Genomic DNA, 24488 nt, shown 5'->3' with positions numbered 1-24488 from the left:
CGCAGATTCAAGAATTATGAGATCGAGGGTTCATCCACCCTAGCGTGTCCCAATGGCGAGCACCAGTTTTATTCGTAAAGAAGAAGGATGAAACCATGCAGATGTGCATCGACTATCGGCAAATGAACAAATTGACTATCAAGAATAAGTACCCCTTACCGAGGATTGATGATTTATTTAACCAGTTTCTAGGACCGTCGGTCTTTTCTAGGATTGATCTCCTATCGGGATATCATCAACTGAGGGTCAAGGAGACTGATGTCTACAAGACAGCATTTAGGACTCATTATGGTTATTACGAGTTCCTAGTGATGCCGTTTGGCCTGACGAATGCACCAGCAGCTTTTATGGATTTGATGAACCGAGTGTTCCAGCCCTATCTGGATCGATTCGTAGTGATGTTTATAGATGACATTCTAGTGTATTCAAGGACTGAGGAGGAACGCGATGCACATCTTTGGGTTGTTCTGTAGATTTTGAGGGAGAAGGAGTTGTATGCTAAATTTAGCAAGTTCTGAATTCTGGCTACGTGAGGTAACTTTTCTGGGTCACATGGTATCTGCTGAGGGGATTAGGGTTGATCTTCGAAAAATTGAAGTGGTTCTAGATTGGAAGCAACCTAAGTCGGTATCTGAGATTCGAAGTTTTCTAGGATTGGCAGGGTATTATAGGCGGTTTGTTGAGGGATTTTCATTGATTGCTACACCCCTGACTAATTTGTTGCAATAAGTGGTACCGTTTAATTGGACTGATAAGCAACAAGAAAGTTTTGAGAGATTTAAGAAAGTTTTTACTGAGGCCCCTGTCTTAATACAACCAGAGTCTGGGAAGGACTTCACTGTCTACAGCAATGCATCACATGCTGGCTTGGGATGTTTGTTGATGCAAGAGGGTAAGGTAGTGGCATATGCATCTTGTCAGCTTAAGGCGCATGAAGCGAACTACCTGATGCATGATTTGGAGTTGGCGGTGGTGGTTTTCGCACTGAAGATTTGGAGGCACTACCTGTATGGTGAGATGTGTATCATTTACACGGATCACAAAAGCCTTAAGTATCTCCTCACTCAGAAGGAGCTAAACCTTAGGCAGCGTAGGTGGATCGAGCTGCTTAAGGACTATGACTGTTCGATTGAGTACCATCCTGGTACAGCTAATGTGTTAGGTGAAGCACTGAGCCGTAGGGCTGTTACTGATTTGAGTACAGTGTTTGCTCATCTCAGTTTATTTGATGATGGTAGTTTACTGGCTGAACTTCAAGTTAAATCGAGGTGGATTGAACAGATTAAGGGTGGGAAACTTCAAATTTTGGGCTGAATAGCGAATGGGGTACTTTGTTTCTATGGGAGAGTCTGTACCTAAAGATACTAATTTAAGGCAGTCTATACTGCAAGAAGCGCATGGTAGTCCTTATGTTATGCATCCTGGCAGGCATAAGATGTACTGAGACCTTCGAGAGTTGTATTGGTGGCCAAGGCTTAATCGTGAAGTTTTTCTGAATAAGTGCCTAACTTTCTAACAGGTTAAGGCGGAGCATCAGTTGCCTTCAGGGTTGCTTCAGCCAGTTAAAATTCCACTTTGGAAGTTGAAGAGAGTAACTATGGATTTTGTTAGTGGGCTACCCTTAACGCCTACTAAGAAGGATTCAGTATGGGTCATCGTTGATTGACTGACTAAATTTGCCCATTTTATACCCATTCGTACAGATTACTCGTTGCAAAAGTTGGCTAAGCTATATGTGTCTGAAATTGTGAGACTGTATGGGGTACCGGTTACCATCATATCCGATAGAGAACCTCGTTTGACGTCTCGATTTTGGAAGAAGTTACATGAAACACTGGGTACAAGGTTGGACTTCAGTACTGTATTCCATCCTCAAAAAGACGGGCAGTCAGAGAGGGTGATTCACATACTGGAGGTCCTCAGACAGACGGGCAATCAGAGAGGGTGATTCAGATATTAGAGGATATGTTAAAAAGTTGTGTGATTAACTTCCGGCGTAGTTGGGAAGATTACTTACCGTTGACAGAGTTTGCATACAACAATAGCTACCAGTCTAGCATACAGATGGCACCTTACAAGGCATTATATGGTCGTAGGCATCGTACTCCTTCTTGTTAGACTGAGTTGGGTGAGTAGTGTACTCTGGGCCCTGAATTGATTTCGGATACCAAGGATAAGGTGAAGTTGATTTAAGATTGGCTGAAGGCGGCTTCGAACAGACAGAAGTCTTATGCGGACCTGAAGCGTAAGGAGATTCAGTATTCGGTGGGAGATTTGGTGTTTCGTAAGGTCTCACCATGGAAGAAGGTACTGAGGTTTGGTTGAAAGGCCAAGTTAAGCCTTAGGTTCATTGGGCCATATTGTATATTGAAACGTGCGGGACCAGTTGCCTATCAACTTGAGTTACCTTCAGAGTTGGACCGAATTCATGATGTGTTCCACATCATTATGTTGACACGATATCACTCTGATCCTACACACATCGTTTCGACTAAGGAGATTGAGGTTAGACCAGATTTGACCTTTGAGGAAGAGCCAGTCCAAATCTTAGATCGCGATGTGAAAGTTCTGAGAAGGAAGTTGGTTCCACTGGTTAAGGTGCTAGGGCGTCATCACAGTTCTGAAGAAGCCACGTGGGAACCCGAGGAGGTGATGCGACAACAATACCCTCATCTGTTTGATCAGGTAAATTTCAAGGCCAAAATTTTCTTTTAGGGGTAGAGTTGTAATGCCCCAAATCTTTAATATTTTAATGATGTGTTGTAAACTGAAAAATATATAGGGTTTTTCCTATATAAATTATTACATTTTTACATAAATTTGTTGTTAAAACCAAGTAATTGTTTAATAAATTAATGAAATATTTGAAAATATGAAAACAGGACATAGAAATTATTAAAATGTGATTTTATGCTTTATTATATAGTTTTCATGCATAAAATGGCTTATTTTATATTAAATTGAGCATATTATATTTTTATGACATAAAGTGGGTCATGCATGATTAAATTAAATAATAAAATATAAAATTATATTTAATAATTCATTTTAATTTATTTCATTAATAATTTGGGTTTTAATTAATTTAATTAAGTTGGTAAAATTCAATTCTTTGGTCCTCTAACTTATTGATTTATTTTTGGACAAGTCTAAGAGCTTTGATTTGATTACAAAACCATCCAAATGGAGGGCCAAGTCAACCCAAAATTTGGCTGAATATGGAGGTTCATAAACCATCTTTTGATTACAAAAGGTCCTTGAAGAGTTGAAGAAATCAAAGATTTGTCCAAAGATTTGCTGGTGACCGAGTCTTAGTCCTGAGTTGTTGTGGCCCTCAAATTGACCAAGAATCAAGAAAAATCAGCCACATTCCCTCAATTCATGGTCGGCCACCCTTGGAAGGAGTTTTGAAAGATGGACACTCCTATTTTTAGCAAACTAGCTCCCATGCCTCACCTATAAATAAGAGCCGCTTTCTCACTTTTTCAATCATCCCTCATCCCTCATTCATCCCTCACTCATTCGTCATTCTCTCCTCTCTCAACTCTCTTAGCCCTCATTCCTATCATCATCTTTGCTTAAAGATTTTAAGCAAATTAGCCTCTTACAGAACCCTTGGTCAGCCACCTCGGAGAGCCATCAGCAAAAGAGCAAAGCGAAGGAACGAAGGAGCCCTCATTAGTTAGAGTCTTGGGTGACAGCCACTCTAAATTGGGTTTAATCTTTCTTACTTTAATTTAATTCAAGAATTTTTGCTATGTGTTCTTTGTTCTTGTTTACAACAATGATAGCTTAATTTTATTTAAGCTAGGATGACTTCTTTGATTTAATAATAATTATTTCATTCATGCTTATAATATTTGTGCCACAATCGATCATGTTTTTAATTAAAATCAAATCTATATTTCATTCATACGTGATTGAAATGCACCTGAATTAGCTGAGCAATCCTAACCAGATGAAGGCTAATGAATACATAATTGTGATTGAAATGTTTCCTAACCCTATTAAATTGCAGGTTGCATAACATCCCTAACCAGGCTCTGTTATCTGCATAGTTTTTAGATTTGTGTGATTAAACTGTTTCAAACCTAACACGTCCTTGTTACCTCACACGAATACTAAGAAACTCTTAGTAAATAAGGATCGTTAAAATGCATATTAACTAAGTAAAGGATTCCAAAAGGACCTAACGTGGTTTCCAAACTCATGAAAGATCGAGTTACCATGGAATGTTTTTCTGAATATTGATAAGCATGTTGATAATAATTTGAGTTTAATTAAAGTAATTGTCCTAGCTTCTTTATGTTATAATTGTTGCTTATTGCGTTAATTCTGCTAAAATCTATCTCATTCATATAGTTTGCATACTTAGGATAAATTGCATTAGGGATCATTGCATTTAGTTTCATATACTTAATTTTTCATCACTTCTCAATTATATTGTTTTTATTTATCAAATTGTTAATACACTTTTACAAATTAAGTGACTTAGCACAAATACAATTCCTATGAAGACGATAATTCGATACTTACTTATTACTTGATAGCGACTGTGTACACTTGCACAAGCCCGAGCGTTACAAGTTTTTGGCGTTATTGCCAGGGTTTGTCAACTGTTGCTATAGGCATTTTTTGTGAAATTATTTATTTTCAATTTGGTTATTTCTAACAGTACTAACTCATTCTTTTTAATTTTGTAATTTTCTTTCCAGGTGTTTATGAGCATAGATCGGATTATCGATTTACTCTTAGTAGACCCTGAAATTGAGTGAACTTTTAGACAAAGAAGACATGAACGAATAGCTCAGAGACAGAACGAGATTGACCTTGGAAAGGAAAATTAAGACCAACGTAATGAAGCCGAACATGTACGAAATCCTATCCTCATTACCGATAATAGGGATCGATGCATCAGACAATATGTTGTGCCGCTTTTCAATGACTTAAATCCAAGAATTAGAAGGCCAGATATTGTGGCAACCCAATTCGAATTGAAACGAGTGATGTTTCAAATGCTACAAACGGTGGGCCAATTTAGTGGTATGCCCACAGAAGATCCACATCTCCACCTTCGATTGTTTATAGAGGTGAGTGACTCATTCAAGATAGTCAGTGTGACTGAAGACGCAATGAGGCTGAAGTTGTTTCCGTACTCGTTATGAGATTGAGCACGAGCATGGCTCAATTCATTGCCACCAAGTTCTATATCTACATAGCAAGAATTAGCAGAGAGATTTTTGGTTAAGTATTTCCCGCCTAGCAAAAATGCTAAGTTGAGGGGCGAGATCACAACTTCCCAACAATTAGATGACGAGTCTTTGTATGAGGCTTGGGAGTGATTCAAGGAGTTACTTCATAAGGGTCCTCATTATGGGATTCCTTATTGTATCCAGTTGGAGACATTCTATAATGATCTCAATACAGATACAAGATTGATAGTAGATGCTTCTGTGAATGGTGCAATTTTGTCTAAGTCTTATAATGAGGCTTATGAGATCATCGAGAGGATCGCGAACAACAACTATCAATGGCCAACAAATCGAACAGCTTCAGGAGACGTATAGCTGGAGTTCATGAAGTTGATGCTCTCACTTTGTTATTAGCTCAGGTATCGTCTATTTCCTCTATGTTAAAGAGTTTACCGGTAATGGTGCTAATAATTTTGTACCTCAGCTACCAAGTTCGTTTGAAGTAGTTTCCTGTGTGTGCTGTGGGGAAGGTCATTCTTTCGAGAATTGCCCATTGAATCCCGAGTCAGTATACTATGTGGGGAACCAACATCAAAATAGGAGTAGACAAGGACCCTAGTCCAACTTCTATAATCTTTCATGGTGTAATCACCCTAACTTTTCTTAGAGCAACCAAGGAAATAGACCAAACAATAACTTTATGCAGCATAGACCTAACCAATTTCAGGGGTTTAATCAGCAAGCTCCAAAACCACCTCAAGCTGAATCATCAAATAGTTTGGAGAACCCTTTGAAAGCATACATGGTGAAGAATGATTCTTTGATCCAGAGTCAAGTAGCAACACTAAAAAATTTGGACAACCAAATGGGCCAGTTAGCTACGGAGCTTCATAATAGACCACAAGGAACCTTGCCAAGCGATACTGAGAATCCAAGAAATTTGGGTAAAGAACATATCAAAGCAGTGGCGTTGCGAAGTGGTAAAATTCTGGAACCTCGATTGATTGATGTTGAGGACGAGCCTGTTGGAAAGGGGGAAAGTTAACCAGCTGTTTAAGTCCCTACACCAAAAGAGTTAGAATCTGCAAAGACTGACAAGGTAAATCCTAACTTAGTGAATTCAGATACTTTAACATCTTCTTTGGATGCAGATTTACCTACTTAGAAGAGTTGTCCGGTTCAACCGAAATTTCCATCACCTCTACATCCACAAAAATTGCAGCAACACAAGCAGAAACAGAATGTGCAATTCAAGAAGTTTTTGGATGTTCTAAAGTAATTACACATCAATATTCTATTGGTGGAGACTTTAGAACAAATGTCGAATTATGTGAAGTTTATGAAGGATGTACTATCTAAGAATAAACAACTGAGTGAGTATGAGACTATCGCTCTGACAAAGGAGTGCAGTGCGTTTCTGCAGAATAAGCTGCCACCGAAATTGAAGGATCCAGTAAGCTTTACGATACCCTGTAACGTTGGCGAATCTTATTGTGGTAAGCTTTGTGTCACTTGGGAGCAAGTATCAACTTAATGCCTAAGTCTATTTTCAAAATGCTAGGGATAGGAGAAGTAAGACCTACAACTGTGACGCTTCAGCTAGCAAATTGATCTTTAGCATACCCCGAAGGAAAGATCGAGGATATTTTTGTAAGAATTGATAAATTTATTTTTCCTGCTGATTTCATTATTTTAGATTTTGAAGTAGATAAGGAAGTGCCAATTATCCTTGGGAGACCTTTCCTAGCCACGTGAAGAACGTTAATTAATGTGCAAAAAGGAAAACTCACCATACGAGTTCAAGACGATCAAGAAACTTTTAACATTCTTAAAGCAATGAAATTTCTAGATCCGACAGAAGAGTGCTCAGTTATGGAAGAAATAGAAACCTTGATTTCTATAGAAAGCCATCTTGAAGAAGATCAATTAGAGAAAGCCTTAGGGTTTGACCCTTTGGAGGATGAAGAAGGTGAAGCAAACATGGCTGTGATAGAAGCCAACCAGAGGAATTTTATTCAATCCACACGGTTTGAACCGTTGGAGTTGGAAGCCAGAGAATTTGTGCAACCCAAATTGTCAATTGAAGAACCACCTACACTTGAACTAAAGGTACTTCTTTCCTATTTGAAATACGTTTATTTAGGTAATTGTTCTACTTTGCCTGTGATTATTTCGACCGAACTGACAAAACATCAAGAGGAGCAATTAATTTCTATTCTAAAGAAATTTAAGAAAGCAATTGGTTGGACTATAGCTGATATTTGAGGTATAAGCCCTTCATTTTGCATGTACAAAATTATTCTAGAGGAAGGTCAACAAGCTCAAATTGATGGGCGAAGGAGGCTTAATCCTATTGTGAAGGAAGTTGTGAGCAAGGAAGTGATCAAATGGCTGGATGCTGGAATCATCTATCCTATTTTAAATCGTTCGTGGGTAAGTCCGGTACAGTGTGTGCCGAAGAAAAGTGGAATTACGATTGTTGAGAATGAGTGTAACGAATTGATCCTAACAATAACTGTTACTGGTTGGAGAATTTTTGTTGACTATAAGAAGTTGAATAAAGCCACTCGGAAGGACCATTTTTCGTTGCCTTTTATGGATCAGATTAGATCAACTGGTAGGTAATGAATTCTATTGTTCTTTATATGGTTATTCGGGATAAAACCAAATAGTTATCACTCCAGAAGACCAACATAAAACAACCTTTACTTGTCCATACGGTGCGTTTGCTTTTAGGTTAATGCCTTTTGGTGTATGCAATGCATCTGTAACATTCCAACGATGCATGATGGCAATATTCACTGATATGGTCGAAAATTTTGTTGAGGTTTTCATGGATGATTTTTTTGTAACACTTATGATATTTGTTTGAGTAATTTAGCCAAGGTACTGAAGAAATGCGAAGAGACAAATCTAGTCTTTAACTGGGAGGAATGCCATTTTATGGTTAAGGAAGGGATTGCCTTAGGGCATAGAATTTCAAAGAAAAGAATTGAAGTCGACAAAGCAAAGGTAGACATAATTGAAAGATTACTGGCCCCAATGAATGTGAAAGGAGTTAGAAGTTTCTTAGGCCATACCAGTTTTTACCGAAGGTTTATCAAAGATTTTTTGAAAATTTCTAAACCACTGTGTTTGTTCTTAGAGAAAGATACAGTGTTCGATTTCAGCAAAACATGTTTAGAAGTTTTTAAAGAGCTTAAAAAATGGTTAATCTTAGCCCTCATAATCATTACACCTGATTGGAGCACACCTTTTGAGTTGATGCATGATGCAAGTGATTATGCCGTTGGAACTGTGATGGGTCAAAGAAGGAATAAAGTGTTCCACCCCATTTACTATGCAAGGAGAACCTTGACGGGAGCCCAACTCAATTATACGGTAACTGAAAAGGAACTATTTCTATAGTTTTTGCTTTTGACAAATTCCGCTCATATCTTATAGGTACCAAAGTTACAATATTTACTAACCATACAGCCATTAAATACTTGCTCACGAAGAAAGATGCAAAATCGAGGCTAATTCGTTGGATACTTTTACTCCAAGAATTTGACCTTGAGATCCAAGATAGAAAAGGTGTTGAAAATCAAGTAGCTAATCATCTATCGAGGTTGGAGTAAGATGAGGTAACTCAATCACATGTGTCTATCAACAAGAATTTCCTAGATGAGCACTTATTTGAGGTGAGTCAAATTTATGAAACACCTTGGTTTGTTGATTTTGCTAATTATCTTGCATGTGGAATAATTCCTCGAGATTGGCATACCAAAAAAGGAAGAAATTCCTTCATGAAAGTTGGTATTATTTCTGGGAGGACCCGTTCTTGTTTAAACAGTGTGCAGATAATATAATCCAAAAGTGTGTAGCTGAAAATGAGATTGCTGAGATCTTACATCATTTCCATTCATCTCCAAGTGCGGGACATTTTGGTGATGCACGAACCACAGCAAAGATTTTGCAAGAAGGTTTCTTTTGGCCTACACTATTTAAAGATGCTTATGCTTATGTGAAGAACTGTGATAGATGCCAAAGAAGCGGAAACATATCACGGAGGAATGAGATGCCCTTAACAAACATTCTAGAGGTTGAATTATTTGACGTATGGGGCATTGACTTCTTAGGACCGTTTCCTTCTTCATATGGGAACAAATACATCTTAGTTCTTGTGGATTATGTGTCCAAGTGGGTTGAAGATAATGCATACCCCTGAAATGATGCTAAGGTAGTCATGCGATTCCTATATAAGCATGTGTTTACACGATTTGGGACACCAAGAGCTATTATTAGTGATGAAGGTTCTCACTTTGTGAACAAATGGCTTAAGTGATTGCTTGACAAATATGATGTGAAACACAAGATTGCTACCGCTTATCACCCTCAGTCTAATGGGCAAGTTGAAAGAGTGAACCGTGAGATCAAAGGTATCCTTGAAAAGGTAGTATGCCCTAGCAGAAAAGATTGGTCTCGAAGGCTTGATGATGTATTATGGGCTTATCGAACAACATTTAAGACACCGTTAGGAATGACTCCTTGTCGGTTGGTTTTTGGGAAGGAATGTCATTTTCCATTAGAATTGGAGAATAGAGCTCACTGGGCTTTCAAGAAATTGAACTTTGATCTTAAGCAAGCCGGTGAGAGAAGGATGTTACAACTGGATAAGTTGGAAGAGTTGAGGTTGTTTCCCTATGAGAATGCCAAAATGTGTAAAGAAAGATCAAAAAGATGGCATGATAGTCATATACGACCTCGCGGGTTTAAAGAAGGTCAGAAGGTTTTATTGTTCAATTCAAGGCTGAAGTTATTTCTTAGGAAGCTGAAATCCCGATGGAAAGGACCTTATACCATCTATCGAGTTTACCCTTATAGAGCTATTGAATTATACGACAAACATGGAGGTACATTTAAAGTTAATGGTCAATGTCTCAAACATTATTGGGATGGTGAAGTTGAGCAAGTTGAATCCTCGTTCAAATTAACAGACCTTTGATTTTTCACAAACTTGTTTTGTAAATAAATAAATAATTGGGATTTATTTTCTTAATTTAGTACATTTAATTAATTCTACCTAAGGAGATTGGAACTTAAGCGGGACTGCTATGTCCCCTTCAACCTTTCTTGGGAATTAATTTAATGTAATTTATTAAGAAGAAATTCTCTAATTAAGATTTAAAATTTCTTTTAGTTTCATTTTGTAACACCTCTCACCCGTAGTCGACACTGGATAGGGTTCAAGGCGTTACCAGGATTTCACATTCACAAACATATTAAATCAGGTCACCAAGTTTCACTCAAATTTAAAACTTTTCAAACATGTACGTCTCGTCCCTTAAACAGGCCTTCAGGGCCTAAAACATACCTAGGGACAATTCGGGACAAAACCAGAGACGTTCGATAAACTTTGGGTACCTTGAAAATTTTCCCTTACTTTGAAGTATCACACGCCCGTGTGGGTAGGGCCGTATGGTCACACGCGCTCGTGTGGCTTGGGACACACCCATGCCCTTAGCCCGTGTGTAACACTGACTTTAGCCTTATCATACAATTAGGGGTACACGGCTAAGACACACGCCCGTGTGGCCTGCCCGTGTACAACACTAACTTAAAATTTTAGGTGCAGGGGACGCACGGCCGTACCACACACCCATGGGAGCGGCCCGTGTGTCACACACGACCTAGACACATGCTCGTGTGCCCAACCATGTGGACCCTAATAGGCTATTTTCCAAGCCTTTGGTCACCCCTTTTAGCACTTATACTTAATGATTATCAAATGCAAAGTAAAACATGATTATATTCTTAGAAATGTTCTTGGCAAAACTTATTGTATAGAAACCTCATATCACTAGTTTCACACATGCCAGGTTATTTCCCATCTTGTATTTGTGGGTTTCCATGCCACTTTAATATATTTAAGATTGGCTCGTTCATATGACTCTTTGCCAATTGGAATCAAACCATCATATATGAACATAAACATGCATGGAAATTTGTAGGTCATAGCCTACTTCCAAATAAGCCAAATCCTATGGCCATATACAAAAAGATAGATATATCTTTACATGCCTTCATTTGGAAAATCAAACGACACATATAACAAAATACTCAAAAGTCTTATACATGCCATTGAACAAAATAGAAATGTCTTTATACCAAGGCTGGTCTAGTTGATAGTGTGCGAACTCTCCAACTGTCTTCCAATCCTTACAAGTCCTTGAGCTCTGAAAAGTAAGGAAAAGAGAGGGGTAAGCATTTACATGCTTAGTAAGCTCAAATAATCAGAAAGTAAACTTACCAAGTAATTACCACGCAACCAAATTGGGTAATAAAATTAATAAGCATGATATGGCTTCCCTATCACATACACTCAATCAATGAATTAGTCATATAACAAAGCACCATGTAATTTATCTTAGAAGAGCTTATCACTCAACATCTTATTTTTGTACAAATACATCATATTAATCTCATTGAGTTTCTAGGAAATCTCAATGGAATATCCATAATCTGTCAATTCATAAGGATGATCATTTCAGGTATGCACTCCCGCGAACCTCACATCTTACGGTGGAACTACCAGTCCAGGCTAAATTTCCCGTATCGTAAACTCATAAGGTGATGTCAGGATTACCAGTCCAGGCCAAATCCCTTATAGCGACAACCTCATTTATTGAGTTTGGATCTAAATTACCAGTCCAGGCTAAATTCAGACCCTAATCGGATTACTCGTCCGGGCTAAATCCATACTACACATGTATTCTTTGGAAGGCTCGATCATCCAAAGGAACACCTATTCGGGCTAGATCCTTTTTATAATTGAGATCAACAGATTACCCGTTCGGGAAAAATCCTTTCTGCAACACATGCAGGGTCTCAAATCACATGTAATCATGGTTTATCCATCGAGTTCCCTTTTTAACCTCAACTGAAATATTTTTCAACAAATCATTATCAAAGATATATTTCATGTAATTTCATGCCATCATTAAATTGCAGTCATCATGCATTTATAAATCATACAATTAGGCATATTAAGAGTTTACTTTAAGTTATCCAAACTTACCTAGTATTCGTTTTGGTGCTATGTTTCGGTTATTCCGAAACCTTTCATTTTCCTTGATCAACCTCTGAAATTTGTTCCCTAGGGTCTATAACAACAAAATTAAATCATTAACACTCTACATTATGCTTTTCAAGTCTAAATTCCACCCCCAATCCAAATTACTGTTTTGCCCCTAACCTTTCACATTTTTCCGATTTAATCCCTAGGCTCGTATAATTAAACACATGCAATTTCTATCTTACCCAAGCCTAGTCGAACACTTTTCCCTCTTATGGTAGCCCACATTTTTCATTATTTTCACATTTCTACCACACATTGAATAACTTTTGCAAAAAGGTCCCTTTAGGGGTTCTTCATGAAAATCACCTAGGAAAAGACGTTTAACACACATCCAACTTTCATATTCCTCCATAAACCATCAAAATACAAGTAAATCATGCATGGGTAAATTTTTAAACATGAACCTTAGCATGAATATGGGTAGAAATGGAGAGAGTAAGCTACCAGGATCTCAAAAATACAAAGAACATTAAAAACGGGGCTTAGGAGAACTAACTAATGAGCTTGAAAAGCTTGAAAACCCTAGCTATGGAGGGCTTCATAATTTCGGCTGGTACAAGGGAGAAGATGGCTGATTTTTGGTTCATTTTTCCCATTTTATTTCATTAAAATGCTAAATGACTAAAATGCCCTTTCTTTAAAATTTCATCCATACAAGCCTATTTTTGTCCAAAAACTTAAAAATTGGGAAAACTCTCTCCAAGACCTTCTACTTTATAATCTAAAGCAATTTCATACAAATTTCTTCTAGAATCCAAGTTTTTCAATTTATTCTATTTAGTCCCTAATTTCCAATTGGATAACTTACTCAAAGAATTTCTTCATGACATCTTAACACATGCATATTATCATATTCTAGGCCTCATAATAATCATAGAATAAATATTTTGATGTTGGATTTGTGGTCCCGAAATCACTATTCCGACTAGGCCCTATTTTGGGATGTTACACATTTGTTTTGTTTAAGTTTTAAATTTTTATGTTAATAAAGGGGGTCAAATTTGGCCCAAGTGCTAATCAATTTCTTTCGTAAGATACATTCTAAATTTGAGGCCCAAGACAGCAAAAAAAAAGGAAAAATTCCACACCTATTGCCGCCACTTCCATTGCCTGTTGCCCAAGTAACCCTAATGTAGCTAAGTTTTTGCTACATGTTGCCTTAAATTTTCCCTATATAAACCCCTCTTCGTTCTACTATTTTTCATATCCCTCAAAGAAATTATCTTAAACCCCAAAAAAATTCCTAAACTTTTCTCTCGTACCGTCAACCTCAAATCCCGAAAGAAACCCTAGTTCTTTTCCCCTTTGCCGAAATCTCCTATTGCCACTGTAAAGAAATTGTCGAGGCATCAATGCCACTATCGCACATAGCCGTTATCACCGCCGCATACCACCATTATTGCAACACATTTCCTTCACCGCTGTAACCTCTTCGTCGTCGCAAGGTTTGTCGAGCAAGTCCTACCCACTTGTCGATTTCCCTTCTACCCCTGAAAGTAGAACTTTGTCGATTTTTAAGAAAATATCATGTCTCGCAAAAGAAGTAGATCGTCAAAGACTACTCCTGAAAACCCGATTTTGATCGATGAAGAAGTGAAAGAGAGATTTGATTCAATTTTCAAGCATCAACCTATGATGCCAGAAAAAGGTTTTAACTTGAAGAGTAATGAGTTGATGGTTGTCCCTGTGCTAATTAGAAAGACAATAAATGCTCTCAAGTGGGAACGATTTTGTGATGCTCGTTCACTTCCCGATGATGAACTAGTTCAAGAGTTTTATGCAAGTTTGACCACACAAGATGCCACTGAGGTAATCGTTCAGAAGAAAAAGGTACCTCTTACCTCTAAGTCCATCAATGAATTGTTTAACTTCCCTGATGTTGAAGAAGATGAGTACTACCATTTGATGAACAACATCAATTGGGATTTTCTTTAACAAGTGCTTGATGTTGTAACAAATTCGGGATCCCAATGGATTATAAAAAAGTATGGGAGCCATTCTTGCCAAAGGGAATACCTAGAACCAGTAGTAAAGGTATGGTTTTATTTTGTTCACTATAGTTTTATGCCTATCTCACACAGTTGCACCATCTCGATGGAACGAATGCTCTTGTTATATGCAATCTTGACAGAAAAGTCCATTAATGTTGGGAAAATTACTCTCAAGGAGATTTATGACTATGCTAAAAATAAGACAGGAAGTGCTTATTTCCCATCATTAATCACTTCACTTTGCTTAAGGGCTCGTGTTAGAACACAAGCAAATTTGAAGAGGCAATATGTCCAATGGTGCATTACAAGTCATCATCTAGAAAGGTTAATGAGAAGGTGCATGAGCTAAATCAAGGTGAGCAAGAAGAACCAACTGAGTCAAGTACTGAGGAATCAACAAACAAAACTGAAACTGAATCAGTTTCAAGCACTGAAGAAAAAGAATCTGATAAGGAACCAGTTGAAGACCCTGAACCAAGGGTTAAGCCAGAAGAAGAACCAGTCAAGCTAAGTGTTGAATCTAAATATACAACTCCCTTGCTGACTTCTGCAAGTACTTCAAGGAAATCAGAGTTGTCAATATTGATGGATATGTGCAAGTTCATGCACAATCAACAACAAACTTACTGGACATATGCAAAAATTAAAGATGATTCGATTCGAAATACTTTTAAGAATATCTCTAACACTTTTGTTCCTGAGTTCCCAGATGCTATCTTTGAGACATGGATTGACGATACTGATTATACAAGTGAAGAAGGAGCTAAAGAAGATAAGGGAAATGAGTCAAAAGAATAAAAGGAGGGATTGTTGTCTTTTTTATTTATTTATTTTAGGTCTTTAGGAATTTGTTTCTTTTGTAACTAGGATTTAATTTCCGTAAAATAAAACATAGCAAGCATGAATAAATGTTTCCTTTAAAAAGAAAAAAGACTAAGTGATGTGGTAATGGGAATGAACATGTTTAGGATTGGATTATGAGGAAAGACTTGGTATTTAAGCAGTTTTAATGACTCACCTCTCTTTCTTTTTAACCCTACCTAGTGTTCAGTTTTCATTCATTACTTTTTTCTTGCAATGAGGACATTGCTTCTTTTTAAAGGGGGGTAAGGAAAATAATTGCTGCTCAAATTTTCAAGTATGTTCAATTATATCTTTCATGAGTATGTTTTAATAAATGAATGTTTAGAGAAATTCTTTGTTAATGAGATCGCTTGTATGCGAGCATGAATGATGATTTTATCTAAGTGATTGTATGTTATCATGAAGAATGAAATAATTGTATGATCTTAGTCTTCAGTAATGTTTGCCATGAAAACTTAGTTTCTTTTGAGATTAGACATGCATGAAGGTTTATATCTTTAGAATTGACTTAGTACCTTTCTTGAGACGAAATCCTAGGAAACATAAAATTCTAAAATGATACAGGCACCATTTTCTTTGGATAGTTTGAGCCTTTTCAAGCCCACTTTATGATATTAGACCCTTGAAACTATAATTTTGAGCTTAAAGGCCTATTTATTGCAATGAACCTACATTACAAGCCACATTACCATCTTTGTAAGTTATCATAATTTTGTGCACCTATCTTAACTTAAGTTGTCTTGGTAATCAACATTTAAGGAATTTTTCATAAAGATGTATGTGCTCATGCTTAAAAAAAACAAAGGATGAAGAAAAGTTTGCTTAGTCTTCAAAAAGAAAAAAAATGTATAAGCTTAAGCTCAAAATAAGTTTTGGGGTGTTCCAAAGGTTCACGTAAAGAAAAAGGTTGTATTATGAGAAAACCAAGACAAAGTTAAAGGTTAAGATCTTGAAACTGAAATATCCCATCTCTTACAATCCCTACCTTTGACCGAGCCCCATTACAATCTTATAAAAGACCTATTGATTTGATGATTATGTCACCTACATTAGTGGAGAAGAAGTCCTAAGTTCAACATATGAAGATTATAAATAAGCCTTATGATTGTTTTGCTTTATTGATGAGAAATTATGTTGAATGAAAGAATAGTATATATGGTTGTGACGTATATACATACTATGATTCATGTTGGCATACCTTGAAACTTAGTATAAAATTTTCAAAATGGTTGCATATGAATTACTTGTTAATGAAGAAGATCGATGAGCATGAATTTATTAATACATGATTTTGGGGCAATGATTGATGTTGCTTACACCTTTAGCAATTTTGCTTTAGCGAGACCTTGTGCTGTGCATGAACATTACTCGGGACGAGCAATGATTTAAGTTTCGGAGTGTGTAAACTGAAAAATATATAAGATTTTTCCTATATAAATTATCACCTTTTTACTTAAATTTGTTGTTAAAACCAAGTAATTGTTTAATAAATTAATGAAATATGTGAAAATATGAAAACAGGACATAGAAATTATTAAAATGTGATTTTATGCTTTATTATATAGTTTTCATGCATAAAATGGCTTATTTTATATTAAATTGAGCATATTATATTTTTATGACATAAAGTGGGCCATGCATGATTAAATTAAATAATAAAATATAAAATTATATTTAATATTTCATTTTAAAATATTTCATTAATAATTTGGGTTTTAATTAATTTAATTAAGTTGGTAAAATTTAATTCTTTGGTCCTCTAACTTATTGATTTATTTTTGGACAGGTCTGAGAGCTTTAATTTGATTAAAAACCATCCAAATGGAGGGCCAAGTCAACCCAAAATTCAGCCGAATATGGAGGTTCATAAACCATCTTTTGATTATACAAGGTCCTTGAAGAGTTGAAGAAATCAAAGAATTGTCCGAAGATTTGCTGGTGACCGAGTCTTAGTCCTGAGTTGTTGTGGCACTCAAATTGACCAAGAATCAAGCAAAATCAACCACATCCCCTCAATTCATGGTCGGTCACACTTAGAAGAATTTTTGAAAGATGGACACTCCTATTTTTAGCAAACTAGCTCCCATACCTCACCTATAAATAAGAGCCCCTTTCTCACTTTTTCAATCATCCCTCATTCATCCCTCACTCATTCATCATTCTCTCCTCTCTCAACTCTCTTATCTCTCACACCTATCATCATCTTTGCATAAATATTTTGAGAAAATTAGCCTCTTAAAGAACCCTTGGTCAGCCACCTCGGAGGGCCATCAGCAAAGGAGCAAAGCGAAGGAACGAATGAGCCCTTATTAGTTAGAGTCTTGGGTGACAGCCACTCTGAATTGGGTTTAACCTTTCTTACTTTAATTTAATTCAAGAATTTTTTTCTATGTGTTCTTTGTTCTTGTTTACAACAATGATAGCTTAATTTTATTTAAGCTAGGATGATTGCTTTGATTTAATAATAATTATTTGATTCACGCTTATAGTATTTGTGCCTTAATCGATCATGTTTTTAATTAAAATCAAGTTTGTATTTCGTTCATACGTGATTGAAATGCACCTGAATTGGCTGAGCGATCCTAACCAGACAACGACTAATGGATGCATAATTGAAATGTGCATGCTTAATTTAGATCCTAACCCGATTAAATTGCAGGTTGCATAACATCCCTAACCAGGCTCTGTTATCTGCGTAGTTTTTAGATTTGTGTGATTAAACTGTTTCAAACCTAACACGTCCTTGTTACCTCGCACGAATACTAAGAAGCTCTTAGTAAATAAGGATCAATAAAATGCGTATTTACTAAGTAAAGGATTCCGAAAGGACCTAACGTGGTTTCCAAACTCATGAAAGATTGAGTTGCCATGGAATGTTTTTCCGAATATTGATAAGCATGTTGATAATAATTTGAATTTAATTAAAGTAATTGTCCTAGCTTATTTATGTTATAATTTTTGCTTATTGTATTAATTCTGCTAAAATCTATCTCATTCATATAGTTTGCATACTTAGGATAAATTGCACTAGGGATCTCACTTCTTAATTATATTGTTTTTATTTATCAAATTGTTAATACACTTTTACAAATTAAGTAACTTAGCACAAATACAATCCCTGTGGAAACAATAACTCGATACTTACTTATTACATGATAACGACTGTGTACACTTGCACAAACTCAAGCATTACACGTGTTATGTTGAATGTGGTACACGTGTTGTGGTAGTTAAGGGTCCTGAGTAGTGTGAGAGGTCCTGGGTTCAAACCTAGGCTTTAGAGAAAATTTTGGTTTCTTTTTGAATAAACCCTTGTTTACTGTTAATAAACTTTTAAATCAATATGAATGTTGCATGGCATGAAGGGCTTGCCAGTCAGGTGGCATGTGGCATATGGTGTGTGCCTAGGGGTCTTGAGTTCGAACTACCCTAAGCGCTGATCGCGATTTTCATGTGACAGGTTTTAAATATTTATAATGAATCGTTCTTGAAACTAACTATTATCACGACGTAGGTAAGTGTACCTATCGAACAGTAGTATAGTTTTAGTAACACCGAATTGTCGAACCCAAAGGAACTAAAAGTACTAGTATGACTGTCTTTTTATTATCTAGCCTAAAAATAAGGGGGTTTTGTTCTAACTAACTAATTACCTAAACTAATAATTCACAGAAAGTAGAATTGGGGGATTACATTTGGAAAATGATTGAATTAAGACATTACCTAAGGAAAAATCCACCTAGACTTTACTTGTTATTCTGGCTTCGAATCGGACGATTTATTCATTTAACTTGTTCCGTCGAGATCCCTAAGTTATGTTATTATCCCTATTCAATACTAATAACATCTAATCCCTAGATTGAATAATTAAGACTTTTCTCTAACTAACACTCTAGGGTTGCATTAACTCGATCTATGGATCCCCCTATTAGGTTTCACCCTAATCTAGCAAAATCTTGTCACCCTATCTCTAGACGCGCAATCAACTCCCCTTAATTACGACAAATTTACTCTTAGACAAGGTCTATTCCTCCTCTGAATAAGAGCTTATCTTGAATCAGTATCCTGGGATATCAAAACAAGAATTAAGAACACATAATTAAGAACAAGTTAAATATTTATCATACAATTTAGAAAATAATAACAAGATTCGTCTTAGGTTTATTCCCTTTATGTATTCAGGGGATTTAGTTCATAATTAAAAAGGAAAACATCTCAGAAGAATAACGAATACAAAACATAAAGAAAACCTAAAACTCCTAAAGGGAAATTGAGGGGAGATCTTCAGTCTTGATGATGAATCCGGCTTCTGAGATGGAACAATCGGTTTTCTTCGAATAATTCCTTCCTCCCTCTCTCTGCCTCCCTCTTTCTCTTCCTTTAAGGCGTATTTATAGGCTTTAGAATGCCTAAAAACCCTCAAAATTAGCCTTTTTCGAATTGGACTCAACTTGGGCTCGGTAGGGACATGCCCGTGTAAGTTGTGCTTCGAATATGCCATTGACACGGCCGTGTGGTCTGCCTGTGTGAGGAGGTACAGGGCGTGTTGATTTCATACTTTGGCCCATTTTCTCCGTTTTTAGCCCGTTTCTCGTTCCTTTCGCTCTCCTATGTTCTCCTAAGTATAAAACATGAAATTAAGGCATTAGGAGCATCGAATTCACCAATTCTAAGGAAAAATCATCCATAAAATGTGTTAAGCATGGGGTAAAAATACGTATAAATTATAGTTTATCAAATACCCCCACACTTAAGCATTTGCTTGTCCTCAAGCAAAATTCTCAACTCATAATCAAAATAAATCCTTCTCAACCTATAATTCCTATAGATAATATCTCACAATAATCCATAGGTAATCATACATTGAAAATTCAACTGAAAGAAGATCAAAGTTTCAATCATTCCAAGTTGAGCACTTTATCATGAACATATAGGTGTCCCCCCTCATCTAAATAATTACCTTTGATTCAAAATGTCATAGAGTTTCACATCCTCACTAAAGATTCACTCAAATCACTCGAGCTATTTAACAATAATAAATGAAGCACTCAATAGTCAATAATGAAAATTCATTACCATAGGCTTGCATGGAAATCACATCTCCACCACTATAAATTGAGATGATACATCAATTAAAAGGTCTTTAGAGGGTTGTAACGTGGCTTTGGTTAGAGGGTGTGGTCACAAGCTGAAAGAAAAAGTTAGAATCTAGATTAGAATCTAGATTGAATTGAAAAATAACTTACCTAGAAAAAGATTTAATATCACTTGCGTATAACAGAGCTTCTTCTCAGAATATGGAATTTAAATACTTAAGCTCAAAAAAAAAGATTACTATTAAAGTGTATACACATTTTTTTTAAGAACAGGTTAAATAACATTGACTAACTATTAAGAAAAAGACATAGCTGAGCAACTATTTCAATCCAAATCTCGACAAAAAATAGGGATCAAATTTAATTTAGGGGATTTCAACAATAATGGGTTAAGGGTAAATATTAAGGGTAATACAAGAAATTGCTTGTTAAGCTCAACGGGGTTTACTAGGGGCTAATCATGGAGGTAGGCTTTTCATGGCATGAGTGGGTTAATCATAAGTGCCTTAATCATTTTGACATATCAAATCAAATGGTGTGGTCTTGACATGCATAATCAAGCAAGTTCTAGAATAACAGTTCAATACTGACGCACTCAAAGCAATAATAAAAGTGAGCATGAAAGAATTAATAGATGCTCAAAAGGCTCAAAAATCTCACAATAAGCTTTTTGATGTTTAAAACTTATGAATTCCAACTCAAAGTAATACCTAAACTTTGTGGAAAAAACCTAAAATTTTAAATTCCTAAAGATCAACTTATCATGCTTGATTCTCTAATGTCTTAAAGTTTAAACAATCAATGCATAAATGCCTATATTTTAATTCAGGATATATCAATCAAAATCATAAATCAATCAAAATTTATCCTAAATATGATATGAGAGCTTTTCAAGAGAACAAGGTAGTCATTTGGGGATTTTTCTGATAGTGAAATGAATACCCCCCACACTTAAGATGTACATTGCCCTCAATGTACAAAGATAGATATAGAATATAAAAATAAGATAAGAAGAGAAGTGAAACTTCCTGAGTTAAAAATGGATGAAATTCCTGGATTAGCGAGAGCGAGTTGTTGGAAATAAAGTTGGAGGACAAACATGATTCTGAAGAACAAAAGGAGAATTAGGGGAATAATTTGGTAGTAATCATAAAGGTAAGTCGTGTTTAAAAACAAAAGAATCTTCAAAAATTAATAAAATAAGATAGATAATCTAATTTTTCAAATGGCATGACCAGTTCACAAGCCTGTGTGGATCGTGTCTCGCCTGTGTTTGTCGCTAAGTGAGATGTCATCACACGGCCTTAAGGCACGCCCATGTGTCTAGGCCGTATGGGTACATGATCATGTTACACGACCGTGTGTGATGTGGTTCGATTTTCCCATGGTCGTCTAGCTCTACACACGCCAGTGTTATTTTGACAGTGTTGTCTACGGGTGCTAGACACGGGCATGTCTCACACCCGTGTTGTTTTGGCAGGTTTACCCACGGCCATGGCACACGGCCGTGGTGATTTATCATATCCCATGTTGGGGAAATCTTTGCCCTGTTTTCACACGGCCCTAAGCAAGCCCTTGTGCTTGGCCGTGTTTGAGTGGAAAAACCTGTATTCAAGATCTCTGGTAGTAAGTTAGGTGTTAAATACTAAAATTTAAAGAAATTAATATTGTTAGTGCTCGGGTTGCCTCCCGAAAAGTGCTTATTTATAGTCTAAGCTCGAATTACCTCTCCATTGAATGGTCATGATGGTTCGAGGGGTTTATACTCCTCATTCATGCTATCATTCTCATCAAAATAAGGTTTCAGACGGGTGTTGTTTACCTTAAAAGTGCCGAACTTAGGATGGCTTACCTCGACTGTACCGAATAGGAAAATGATAAGTACCGTAAGAGGGATTTCTTCATTCGGTGTGGTAGTGACAATGTGAGGATCTACGGCATCTAATAAGACTTTATTTCCAACCTTAAGTTGATAGGGGAAGGTGTTGAGCTCGTTCTGACGTAGTTTCGATTTATCATGTGTTCTCAGTTTATGCATCTGCCATTCATCTAGTTCCTCAATTTGTAGCCTTCGATCTTCATGAATAGGTCCTCTGATACTGCTTGAGAATGACTCTTGTGCTTCCTTCAGACTCATTTCCTGCAAAGTAGGTTGTACTAGATTGTCAGTTTTAGTAGAATGGTTTGGACGATCACCTTCAATTTTTGATGTGTTACCAGAATTGCGAGCTTGAAGGGTGATTGTTTTGTCTCCCACACGGAGTGTGAGTTCACCTGTGCCAACATCAATAATAGTTTTAGCAGTTTGCTAAAAAAGGCTGTCCTAAAATCAAAGGAGTGTTGCTGTGCTCCCCTATGTCTAGAACAATGAAGTCAACGGGAATTATAAATTTATCGATTTTAACTAGCACATCTTCAATAATACCCCCTAGGAAATCTTATAGTTTTATCTGCTAATTGAATGCTCATCCTAGACTATTTGGGTTTCTCAAGACCTAATTGTTTAAACATTTTGTAGGGTATGACGTTAATACTAGCCCCTAAATCAGCTAGTGCATTATCAACATCTAAACTACCAATTAAGCAAGGAATCGTAAAACTCCCTGGATCTTTTAGTTTGTTGGGTAGTTTATTCTGAAGGAATAGCTGAAAAAACTACATTTAGCTCCACATGCGATGCCTCGTCCAACTTCCGTTTATTTGCTAAAAGTTCCTTTAAAAATTTTATTACGTTTTCCATCTGTAGTAGGGCTTCAATAAACGGTAAGTTAATATGTAATTTTTTTAAGAGTTTAAGGAATTTACCAAATTGTTCATCTGAGTGGTCTTTCCTTGTCGTGTTAGGGTATGGCACACGAGGTTTATATTCGACATTCATTGATTTGTTTTTCTTATGACCTACCTCATCTTGATCTCTGCTCACCACAATTTCTTGCTTCGGTTCTGGCTCAGGCTTAACGAATTCTTCTTCATCTTGAACATTAATCACGTTGAGCTATTCCCTTGGGTTGGGTTCAGTATTACTTGGCAAGCTACCTTGTGGTCGTTTAGAGATTAGTTTGGACAGCTGGCCTATCTGCGTTTCGAGCCCTTAGATCGACGCTTGTTGATTTTTAAGTGCTGTCTCGGTGTTCTGGAAACGTGTTTTTGACACCGAGATAAATTTAGACAGCATCTCTTCAAGGTTCGGTTTCTTTTCCTATTGATACGGAGGTTGTTAGTAGCCTGGAGGTGGTCTCTGATTCCCTTGACATCCCTATGAGAAATTTGGGTGGTTCCTCCAACCTGCATTATAAGTGTTACTATATGGATTGTTTTGAGATTGAGGATCATTACCCATGTAATTTAACTGCTCATTATCCATGTTGTGGCCATAAGGTTGGTATTCCGACTTGCTTGATCCACCTCCACTTGCTTCGCACTGCATTATTGGGTGAACCTGTGAAGAACTAAGAAAACCATCAATTTTCTTATTCAAGAGTTCTACCTAATTAGAGAGCATAGTGACTGAATCGACGTTATAAACACTGGTTGTTTTTGTTGGCTTTGTCCTCATGACTTGCCACTGATAGTTATTCAATGACACCTCCTCTATAAACTCATAAGCATCTTCAGGTGTTTTATTATTGATGGTTCCGTCAGCAACTGCGTCAACCGTTTGCCGAGTCGAAGGATTCAGGCCATTATGGAATGTTTGAACCAGTAGCCAAAGCGGTAATCCATGGTGAGGGCACCTTCTCAAAAGGTCCTTGTATCTCTCCCATGCATCATAGAGTGTTTCTAAGTCCATCTGCACAAACGAAGAGATATCATTACGTAATTTGGATGTTTTAGCAGGCGAAAAATATTTTAATAGAAATTTTTCGGTCATTTACTCCCAAGTAGTGATTGACCCTTATGGTAACGAGTTCAACCACTATTTAGCTTTGTTCCTCAATGAAAAGGGAAACAACTGAAGATGTATGGCATCATCAGAAACACCATTGATTTTAAATGTATCGCATAGTTCCAAAAAGTTTGCTAAGTGAGTGTTGGGATCTTCATCCTGGAAACCATCAAACTGAAAAAACTGTTGTATCATTTGAATTGTGTTAGGTTTCAGTTCAAAAGTATTTGCAGCTACAGCAGGTCTAACTATGCTTGATTCAGTTCCTGTTAAAGAAGGTTTAGCATAATCATACATAGTGCGTGGAGCAGGATTTTGATTAACTGCAATTGCAGGAGG

General features: G+C 36.7%; 2 non-coding genes across 2 annotated transcripts; one reads left to right on the top strand and one right to left on the bottom strand.

Moving 5' to 3' along the window:
• Positions 1-5273: 5273 nt before the first annotated feature.
• LOC121208750 (small nucleolar RNA R71) lies at positions 5274-5380 on the bottom strand. The gene has a single exon (XR_005903875.1). It is a non-coding gene; the product is annotated as a small nucleolar RNA R71 (small nucleolar RNA).
• An 18599-nt stretch (positions 5381-23979) lies between these two features.
• LOC121209065 (small nucleolar RNA R71) lies at positions 23980-24085 on the top strand. Its single transcript, XR_005904182.1, has one exon. It is a non-coding gene; the product is annotated as a small nucleolar RNA R71 (small nucleolar RNA).
• The last annotated feature ends 403 nt before the right edge of the window (positions 24086-24488 follow it).

The sequence above is a fragment of the Gossypium hirsutum genome, chromosome A10 (genome assembly GCF_007990345.1).
Source record: "Gossypium hirsutum isolate 1008001.06 chromosome A10, Gossypium_hirsutum_v2.1, whole genome shotgun sequence".
Lineage (NCBI taxonomy): Eukaryota > Viridiplantae > Streptophyta > Magnoliopsida > Malvales > Malvaceae > Gossypium > Gossypium hirsutum.
This window is presented reverse-complemented; position numbering and strand designations above follow the sequence as displayed.